This window comes from Myiozetetes cayanensis, unplaced genomic scaffold (assembly GCF_022539395.1).
Source record: "Myiozetetes cayanensis isolate MyiCay16 unplaced genomic scaffold, myiCay2020 scf19, whole genome shotgun sequence".
In the NCBI taxonomy this organism is placed as follows: domain Eukaryota; kingdom Metazoa; phylum Chordata; class Aves; order Passeriformes; family Tyrannidae; genus Myiozetetes; species Myiozetetes cayanensis.
The window spans coordinates 11073693-11083987 of record NW_026087400.1 but is presented as its reverse complement, the minus strand read 5'-3'; the positions used below and the strand labels follow the sequence as shown (position 1 = coordinate 11083987).

The 10295-nt window shown below is 43.9% G+C and overlaps 1 protein-coding gene across 5 annotated transcripts in view; it reads left to right on the top strand.

The window, feature by feature from the left end:
- The first annotated feature begins 1084 nt into the window (after positions 1 to 1084).
- NCOA3 (nuclear receptor coactivator 3) overlaps positions 1085 to 10295 on the top strand; it is a 67181-nt gene continuing 57970 nt past the window's right edge. For 2 of the 5 annotated variants that reach the window (XM_050313556.1, XM_050313553.1), the window contains exon 1: positions 1085 to 1206. The gene's annotated coding sequence lies outside the window, so the exon portion shown is untranslated. Of the gene's footprint in view, positions 1207 to 1628; positions 1826 to 10295 lie in introns of those variants that run through there. The other 3 variants (XM_050313557.1, XM_050313555.1, XM_050313554.1) reach the window with 2 other exon arrangements.

The window sequence follows — 10295 nt, the reverse complement described above, 5'->3', positions numbered from 1 at the left end:
ATAACTTTTATTTGGGGGGGGGGGGGGGGTGTGATTTTCTTTTTTATTATTATTTGACAGCCTGTACAAAGATAAAACCTCTCGCCGCGTCCGCTCGCTGCGCATGCGCAGGCTCCTTCGCTGCAGCGCCGCCTTCTGACCAGCAGGAGACGCCGGAGAGTCGCCGGCGTCACTGCGCACGCGCAGCTCTCCTGCCAGCTTGCCCACACTTGACCCTGGGCATCAGCGAAGTCGCTGCGCACGCGCGAGCCGTGGCCGTGTTGCCAACAGTTCTCACGCGCTTGGTTGCTTCGTTTTAGGCAGTGAGCTCTTCCCCTCGTTACGAGCTCTTCCCCTCGTTACGAGCTCTTCCCGTGCGTTCGAGCCCCTCGCCGCGTTGCCGGGGGTTCTTTCCCGTGTGAGCGGCTGCTTCGCGTAGGGCGCTTCCCCCGCGCGAGTTTCGCCGCCGCGTTGCCGGAACTCAACCACGTGGCTCGGCTGCTCCCTGTTCCTGTCCCAGTTCCCGCGCAGTTCCCGCGGTCGCCGCCGGGCGGCGGCACCGGCACAGCGACATCTCCCGCCTTCACCGCCGCCACCTTCCCTCGCGATTGCCAGCCCTCTGTCGTTGAGTTTATACCTACAAAAGCTGCACTTCGTATTTGCAAACCCTAGAGACACACGTAGCAGGGACCTCCTACGCTCTAAGATGTGTGCAGGATACGTAATGTGTGTAATACAGGGGACACGGGGTTGCGTTTTGAAATGAACTTATACGTAAATTAACGCTCATTTTCAGTGTATCCAAAGACGAGAAGCATCATAGTCTTTAATATTGTTCTGCGCGTCCTCCTATGAATTTTTGGGGGCTGTGACCTTCCTTTTTTTCGAGGAGGAGAGGACTCCCCCCGCTCACCCGCTCCCGCACCGCGTCACCGCGCTCCCAGTGCCATCGGCGTGTCCAAAACGCCATCATCCCACACACCGCCTTTTCCCTCGGCCCCGAGGGGGGCGCGGGACGAGTCAAACCCAGCGAGACGCGCGTTGTTCCAGCGGCGCCCCGCGGACTACACGTCCCGTGATGCCCCGCGGGCCGGGGGGGCGGGCCCCGCCCCGCCGGTGCCTCCGCTCGGGGCCCGGTTTAAATCGAGGCAGCGGAGGAAGATGGCGGCGCGGGGCTGAGGGCGGCGGGCACGGCGGGACCGAGCCGGGCTTTGGCTCCTTTCCCAGGTGAGCGGGGCTTGGAGGGAGGCGGGGAGGGAGTAACGAGTGGAGGGAGGAGGGTTCTCCTTCGTGTCCCCCCCCTCCCGCTCCTGGCGGCGGGGCGGCAGCGGGATGGCGGCGGGAGCGCTGCCCGCTGGCCGGGGGAGGGAGCGGCTCGGGGCTCGCCCTCGGGGGCGGCTCTTGGCTGCCTCTCGCCCCGCTCCTCCGCACGGACGTGGCTGCCCGCGGGGCGGAGGGCGCGGGTGGGCTGTGTGTGGGGAGGAGGGGGTTCCCCGGGCGGTGCGTGCGCCTCGCTCGCTGTAACTTTGGGAAGGGGCATTCCCGGGGCGGTGCCGGGGGCCGGGGCGTGCGGCGAAGCCTCCCCGCGCCGCCGGGCGATGCTGCTCCGAGCGCGGTGATTTTGGGGAGGAGGTTCCTCTTGTGGCAGCGGGAGGCTGGAGGTCGCTGTGGGTTCGTCTTCGGGATCGCGGGTTCGCCTCTGGAATCGCCTGGCCCGCGGTTCCTCACCCTGAGCGCGGGGGATGTGCGGGTGAAGCGCTCGGGCTGGAATGGCCCCTGTGCCATCCCGCGGGGTTTGTCTGGTGCCGAGACCTTGCTGTCTCCCTCTGGTCATCCCGTAGCCCCGGTAAGTTTCAGGGGTGACTTCTTTTGTCTCCTTGTCTCTCTGGTCGTAAGGAAAGAGGCGAGAAATACCGCGAGTAAAAGGTTGATTTCCGTGCCTCTTGTCCATTTCTGCCTCGCAGCTGTAATGAAACTGTGTTATCGAGGGATGGAGATAAGGTTTTTCTCTTTTTTACCCCCCCGAGGTCACATACCATTGTAGGTCTCAGTGACTCTGGGATGTAAATGGGGTGAACACGAGTGGGGATGTTGTCTGGGGTTGACTTAATTCCCAGAATCCTCTTTGGTTCTAAAGTTGGTTCTGTTTGTGGTTTCTGCTCCTGCTCTTGAGCACAGTCAACTTTTCCTTTAAAAGAGAAGCTTCTCTGTTTGTCAGCTCGTATTCAGACAGTATCTCCTTCCTCTTTTAGATAAAAGTTAGTAGAAAATACTGTGTTGGAGTCTTATCTGGAATAACAGGACAAAACTACAGCAAACCAGGCAGTGTGAGGGTTGGTAATGTTTAGCTGTATGGTAGCTATAATATAGTTAAAGTGGACACTTACAGTAAACTTAAAATTCTGTCATCAGTGTTGTAGAAATGAGTATTTTCTCATAAAATATTTCCATCTTAGAGTGTGCTGCTACACATGAGACAAAGTTGTGTGTTCTAAATATAAACACAAGATAGCTTCACAGAAAAAAAAAAAATACAGTCTGCTTGAAAGCCTAAGCATAAAGACTTGGCTTTAGAGGAAACAGAAAAAAACTTCGTGTTCCTTTGGTTTGGGGCTTGCTTTGGTTTTGTTACTTTTTTGTTTTTTAAACTGGGTTGTGCATTATAACTATAACATACAGTGATTGTATTTACTGTTAGCAGCTGTTACAATGGGCTGGTGAACTGACTGATGTTCACAATTTTTTTCAACTCTGTTACTACTGCTGTATATATATATCTTTTTTTTTTTAAACTAATACCAGTGGATTTCATGGCTTTGCTGCTATGATGTGAAGGCTGGGGGACAGGGGAAGTGATAGAAGATAAAGAAATGCAGTATTCAGCCTCACTTTGAGTACCTTTCGTGATTACAGTGTGCTGTTTCCAGTCTGATTTTATTTGGAATATGAGTTGTGTGGGTTTTGGGCCTGTTTGTGGCTTTGGGTTTCGACTCTTCCTTTGTAGCCCATGTTCATCCTGGCTTTGGATTAATTAACTGGGCAATTTGCATTGTCTAGTTATCGATTTTTTTTCCGTAGTGTCCGTGAGACAAAATGCAGAGTAGAAAGAAGAAGCAGATCTGGTTTACAATGGAACCTTATCTTTTGATCATTTTGTATTAATGATGGACAAGAAATCACAGCCAAAACCTTCAAGATTAGTCTCCCTTACAGTTGCATAGAAAAACGGGTGTGTGGTTTTATTTTTCAAGAACTCTGAGAAAGAAAAGGTGTCTTGATGATGTTTGTCCACAAAATTAAGCCACTGGTAGCATGTAAAATGATACTGGACACTCCAGTCTGACACTGGAGGTTGCTTCAACTCTGCATTTAAATGAGCCTCCCTCGAAGAGGTGATCTTGAATGACTGAGTGATACAGGATATTCTGCATTTTACGTGCATGGAAGCTTTTTGAGTATTTAGAAATACCTTAAATATTCTCCTGCCTTGTTTTTATAATTAAAGAAATGGAGGGGGGAGGGCAGGAATAGTATACTTTGTGCCAGGGATATGAGAGGGTAGTGAGAAATATGTAATGTGAATCCTGGGGCAGCATGCCTGGGGGGGTTTTTTGTTTGTTTTACCCCCTCTCCTCCTGAGCTTAGACCTATTGATGTTTGTAAATGTGGTGTATTAGGGAAGAGGCAGTTGTGAAAGAATTGAACTGCTCCTGACTTAAGTCTGCTGTGAAATATATTTCCACTCACTGATAGTTGTATGCTACATTGAGTTGGAAGGAGGTTACATCAAGTTGTTTGTTGCCCCATATAAATGGGAGGTACACTTGAGATGGACCCTAACACTTCATTTAATAACCTTGGGATATGGTAAAAGTCACCTGCTTCTGAGGCTGTGAGTGCTCTTGCAGTACTAAAGGAGGAGGTGATAAGGTCAACTCTACAAGTGTCTCTCTACCTTTGAGTATTCCCTGTGTTCTGTGTGTGTGGGGAGGGTTATGCTGGTTTTTTTTGTTTGGTTGGGGTTTTTTTTGGTTGGTTGGTTGTTGGGGCTTTTTTTTTTTTTTATTTTGCTTTGGTTTTGGTGGTACACCCACGTGCCCCACCTTTGTCACTTTAGTCCTTAAATGTGAGCCTGTTCAGGTCAAGCTTTCTTTGTTAGGTTATGGGTCATTACCCTATTGGAAACTTGGTTTTAAAGGGTTGCTTTCCACCAGGTTAAATTCGTTTTTGAAGATTAGAACATGGGTAGTGTCTTGACTTGAAGAGTAAAACTATCACAGCTGCGTTTAATGGATAGGATTGCCCAAAAATCTAAAACCACTGTAAAAGTTCTCCAGCAAACATTGTTATTGTTAGGTCAGGGGCAAATAAAGCTGTTTAATGTATGGAGGAAACTTACTCTTTGAATCTCCAAAGGGCTTCAGGTGTTTTTCCCAATGAACTTTTAGGTGAGGTGGATTAGAATGTGATACCCTTTGTGGATGCAGTGGCTTAATGAAAATAAATGGTAAAAATTAATCTTGCTGGAGTATTTTATCATTAGGCAGCACAAGCATGTCTTTGAACAACACTACAAATAGAAAAGAATTAAGAATGATGGTGCTCTCTTCAACAAATACAGTTAGTTCTTAAATTATTTGTGATGGGAATCCTTTCTAATGGAGTTTCCAACCTGAGTTTTACTAGAGGTAGAAATGTGCAAAAGAGCAGTTAGTGAATATGGGAAAGGAAATTAAAATTATTCTTGGGGAAACTACCCAGGCTAGAAAAGAGCAAGCTGATATCTGTTGTCTGGAGGCTATGTACCAGTTGTGTTTGCTGAAGAGAACAATTGGCAGAGGTGGTGTTTGTCTGCCACTTTCAGTGTACCAGTGTAGAATAAAGCAGATCAGCACGTGTGTTCAAAGCAAGTGTCATAAGATGTTATTGAAAACTTACCCAATTAATTTAATTTTAAGCGTTTCTTTTCCAATGCCAGTGTCTGTCTGGGCCATGTGCTCAACAGAGCTGTAATGCAGTACCTCTCTCTTCCTAATGCAGCTGTAGCAAGACTGTTAATTCACATATTGCACTCCTGAGGAGGGTCTTAGAACACCTGTTTATCTTTGTGGTTGGTCACAAGCTGGACAAGCCTTCAGTTGTCACCGTGCTGTGTCCAGGGAAGTGTCTCTGTTCCTGTTACTGAGCCAAGTCAGGCAGAGCTGTGATGGGGTGATTGGTGCTGTATTAAAGGGATGTTTTCCTGGAGGTAAGGGGAGAGATATGCTGAATGTCCTTCCTGCTTTATACTCATTAACAGGTAGTAGTTTGGAACTTTTAAAGGAAAAATACCTCAGTATTCCACGTCAAGTAGTATGGTTGTACACACAATTTAAACAGTAACAAATGCTTGTTGTCTTTACCTGATGAAGAGCAAGGGCAAGAGCTTTAATTTGAAAGGATCTGTCATAATGCTTAATGGGAAACTCTTTCAAGTGATTATTAGTGGTTTTTTCTTCACAGTGACAGCTTTATGTTAAATTAGTTGGCTGTATTATAACATTAACACAACAGTTCCAGGTAATGCATCCAAATACAAACCCTGCTGTCCCTTCTAGGCTTTTGTAATACTAAGACATGACACATCAAGCTCCTGAGGGAGAGTTGGTGAAGATTTAAAATATAACCCATCCCATACCCATCTCCTTGGTTCTTGTTTTTCTACAAATCTCAGCTTTCATAATTGTCGTGACAAACTTGAGAATTAGTGCCTGTGAATATAACTTGCTGATAACTTTCCCCACTGCAAGCAAGATGGTACCTGTTTGCAATGAGCTGTGTGGTAAAATCAAGGAGACTTTCCTATCCTGTGGTTTTCTGAACTACACAAAGTAGTATAAATATATATACAACACAAAATGTGTTGTGTATATCTATAGATATACATTACATACATATATAGATATACATTACACAAAGTAGCATAAATATACATACTCCTTCTACAAGCACGATGCAAAGCTGGCTCACTAACACCAGCCACTGCAAAATCATTGTTCTAATTCTCTTATGTGCTGTTCTGGAGACTTGTTTTTTTTAAAAAAAGACATAAAAGAATAAGAGCATAATCTTGGAAAGAAATGTGAAGAATAGCCAGAGTGTTTCTGATACTTCCCTATGCCAAAGGGTGACTAAGCAATGGAAGCTTACAGCAGAGATCTGTGTTTTGGTGGGGTTTTTTTTTCCATTTCGCTCATCTGAAAGTCTTTGAATTCTTGTTTTTCTAAGTCTTAAGCAGGCCTGTAGCTGCTCTGAACTTTAGCTAGACAACAAGATATGAAATGCAGCATAATAAGACTAAGCAGCTATTTCTGCCTTACATTGGAAACCCAAAGGGTGCTGTTTTACTCTTTTTATCCAAATGAGTGAAATGTAACTTTAAAAATCTCATAAGGACAAAAATCTCTGTACAGTTAAGGTGCCTTCTTGACTTGCATAAGCAATAGTTCACTCTTCATTTAGCCATCTTATTGTTGTTATTAAAAGACAGTAACTTATTGCTGTGGTCTAGAAAGGAACCTTTCTAGACTGCACGGGTTTAATGTTTTGTTTTTAGTTCCCATTGCTCAAATATTGATGAGCTGAGTCATTTACATTTAGACAGTGGTATGAAATCAAACCCCATTTCATGATTCAGCATGAAATATTTGGTTGTAGAACCAACTTGCTCAAATTCCATCAAACAGCTTCTGTTTAACTTTTAGGACTTTCTTTTTTGCACTTCCTTTTGTGCTCTGTTCATCTTTGCTGCAATGAACTAAAGCAGGCTTAGTGGCGTCTTTTGCTGTAGTATGCTCTTGGTTTTATCTTCTATGTTCTATTAGTTTTATCTTTTTGATGATTGGAGTGGAGATTGCTGGCTCAGTGGACAACCCTCAGCATATTCTTAGGCAGTAATTGATAGAAATCCCTCTTAATCAGTATTATAAGTATTTATCTAGTCATAGATTCATGGATAGGTTCATCATAGGCAACAAAAGCACAAGTACTTTATCTGCAAACTTGAATAAAATGGAACAAACCCAGCACCTCCTGTTAACCTAGAATACCCATTTGATCCCCCCTTAAAGCAGGCGGTTCTTCTGATCAGCCCACAGAAAACTGAAAAAATAAAACACCCCCACTGGCTGAGGAAGCTTTCAAAGACTTCTGTGTTACACTTGTCAGGTTTGTGTTGGAACTCCCAATCCTTTGGTGCTGTAGGTTCGAGGCTCATAAACCAGACTTGGAGAGAGCCAGTGCTGCCAGACCTGAACTGGCTGTGGTACCATGGGCAGGTAACAGGCATGAGGAGTGGGATTCAGTGCAGTGGAAAATGAGTGCAAATTTGAGGAAATGGGAGGAGAGCCATCACTTGATAGGAACAGAATTGTCATCCAGTGTAGTTTCTGTTCAAATGAACAGCAGCCAGGTAGCTTTATCCTCAGCTGCTTCATCTTCTCTTGCCCGTCTGTCTGAACCTCAAGTGACCTCTATCAAGATTAATGCTTAGTCTGATAATATTTCACATTGGCCAAGCAGTGGTTTTGGTCTGTGAGCAAAGTTTTTTCCTTCCCCCTCATCCTAGTTCTACTTTGTATCAATGAAATTTTTGCCTTAAACTAAAGAGTCTGTCTAGGCAGAAGTGGAAGGTTGTTTGAGCAGTACATTGGAGAAAGCTTTTTAAAAATCTTTTAAAGCAGTGGAAATTTCCAGGCTTCACAAAAGAAAAAGGAAAAAAAAAAAGATTTTAAGTTCTGGTGTAATAACTGCTTTGCAAGAAGAGAAATATGAAAAGGAACCGCAGACATTCTGGATGTCAGCCTGCGAAATTTTCCACTATTTCCTTTAATAACATGCAGGCATGCTTATAGTGCTGGAATTTCAGTTAGAAGTCCTGTTCTGACTAAGACTTCAAGCTATTTGGTGAGCAAATGCTTGCTGAAAATCAGTTATTGATTATATTAATCTTGTCTCCAGTTTCTTGGTTTACAGTCTGTGTTAACTGTTCCTATTGCTCCGTGATCACTGCCAGGTGACAATCCATCTTTTCTTCCTTCTGATAGTAATTCTAGACCAACCTTCTCAAAAAAAAAATTGTGTGCTGCTAAACTAGAAATTTTAATTGTCCTGTCTTTATATATAAAGGGAAGAAAGACATTAGGAAACGTACCCTGTTCTAATAGTATTCTTTTGTAAAAGCAGTGAACTTTAAAGCCTATGTAATGGTTATTTTAAAAATTATTGTATCTTCAGATACAACGGAGAAAATCAAACTGAATGGGTCTACGGGTTCAACCTCATTTGCCTACCTTGAAGCTCTTTTCTGTGTAAGTTATTCTTGTTTACTAAAAAGCTCCCTGACCTTTCAGAGATCTAAAGAACTCTGTACTTGGAACGTGTCCTGTCTTTCTGTCACTACAGATATTTATTATTAACTTAGGCTGGTTTGGGTTAGGGCCTAAAGAATCCTTTATATACCGGGTTGAGATTTTCTTTTTGTCTGCAATGCTGAGGTAGGAGCTAAGGTAGTGTATTGTGCAAAAAGCAAACAACATCACAGCTAACTGTCATCTTTCTAGTATTAACTGAAAATATCAAACCAGAACCCTTTAAATGCATTTTCATGGAATGCTGTCTAAGGCAGCACAGTCCACTCCCACAGTTCTCGAGCCAAGTCAGGGCTGTTGTGCTTCCTTTCTGTTCCCTCTCTTTCCCCTGCTCTGCAGTCAACAAACAGCTTTAAATGCAAAATCATCCGTTCCCTCCCTGCTACCAGCAGTAAAACCTGGACCCCAAAATCACACTCAACCCCCCTGACAGCTCCTGGCTGTCAGCTTGCTCCTGGTGGCACAAACACCAGGACTAGTGCAAGGAAATGGGTGGGGTGGGACTGGAGCAGCCAGAGTGGAAGCAAAATGGAACTGGATGGAGCTCCCTTAACATTCTGTTTCTGAAACAAATGTGTTATAGCAGAGAGGCTCAGGTGGTCCCTGGGGGTAGGACAAATTCAGCACCCTCTATCAACCTGTGTGAGGAAGAGCTGGATGAGATGCTCGCTGTGTGTTGTTACTGGTAGCTCCTTACCTATTGTATCTGCATTAAAAAATCAATGTTACTGAAATCGGTAGGGATTGAGTGGATACATTGTGTGCTGTTCTGAAAACTCATGTTGAGCGACCTGCAAGCATTTTAAGGTGTATTTTTTTACTAGTGTAGCACAAATGCATTGCTAAGCTGAATAACCTGCTGAAAGGGATAAGTACTGCAATGGTTTTATTTTGGAGTAGAATCAATCTGTTGAATGCGTCACTTCTGTAAAGATTCAGAAGATCACCAATGCTGTGCTGTTGGGTTTAGGGTGAAGGACTTTTACCAGGACTGTAGAATACAAATATTTTGGCCTTTGTTATGAAAAAATTTTTATTGCTTTTCTCCTGTGGTGGTGTGGTCAGTGGTGGTAAGAGACTTCCTGGTTTCTTCGTTGAGGTTAAGGACTAAGAATAGTCAAGATCTTTAACAGCTGTGATAAGCATTTCTAAATTAACCTGCAGAGCAGATTGACATATTTGCCAGCTTTGATAGACTCAGGGCTTAATAATCTAGTGTTATTGAAATTCTAGTTTTCACTTCCACAAGATCAAGGTTACATTTTTTTGTCTGCAGAGATTTTTTTTTTTTCATATGGAGAAAAACAAAAGGGAAGGACGGTACAGAATGTATTTTGTGTACAGCTATTGTCTTACTATTATACCAAGAGTGCCTTTCATGTCTAGGTCTAGGTAGTTTCCAAATGAACCTGTGCAGATAGGCCAAAATAAACAACTACATGCACAGCTGAAGACAAATCATTGTAGCTTGTTTATTGTAGGAAGCTGTTGCTAAATAGAAATGTATTCTATGTTTATGTGAACACTTGTACAAAACAGAATCTCTCAGTGCTGGTAACACAGATTTATAGGGCACAGGGTAGTTTGGAATATAGCCATCTTACCTGGAATTTCACAGGTGATGGAAGTGGGAAGAGTGACACATAACAGTATTTTGATAATTGTGCTATAACGCAGTTGCAAAAAATAATTTGATTTTTGGGGTGGGGGAATTTATCTTCTTGATGTTGTCTGTGAAGCTTTTTTCTATTCTGCATCTACCTTTATGTTACAGTTATGGATGCAGGAGCTCCTCTGGCAGTTTTCAGGGCAGGTACTGGATTGAGTTAGCTATGGACCAGAGTCTTTAGACTGGAGTGTCCAAAAACCTTGTTTTAAGTGTATGACTTGTAAATGGAATTAACTCTT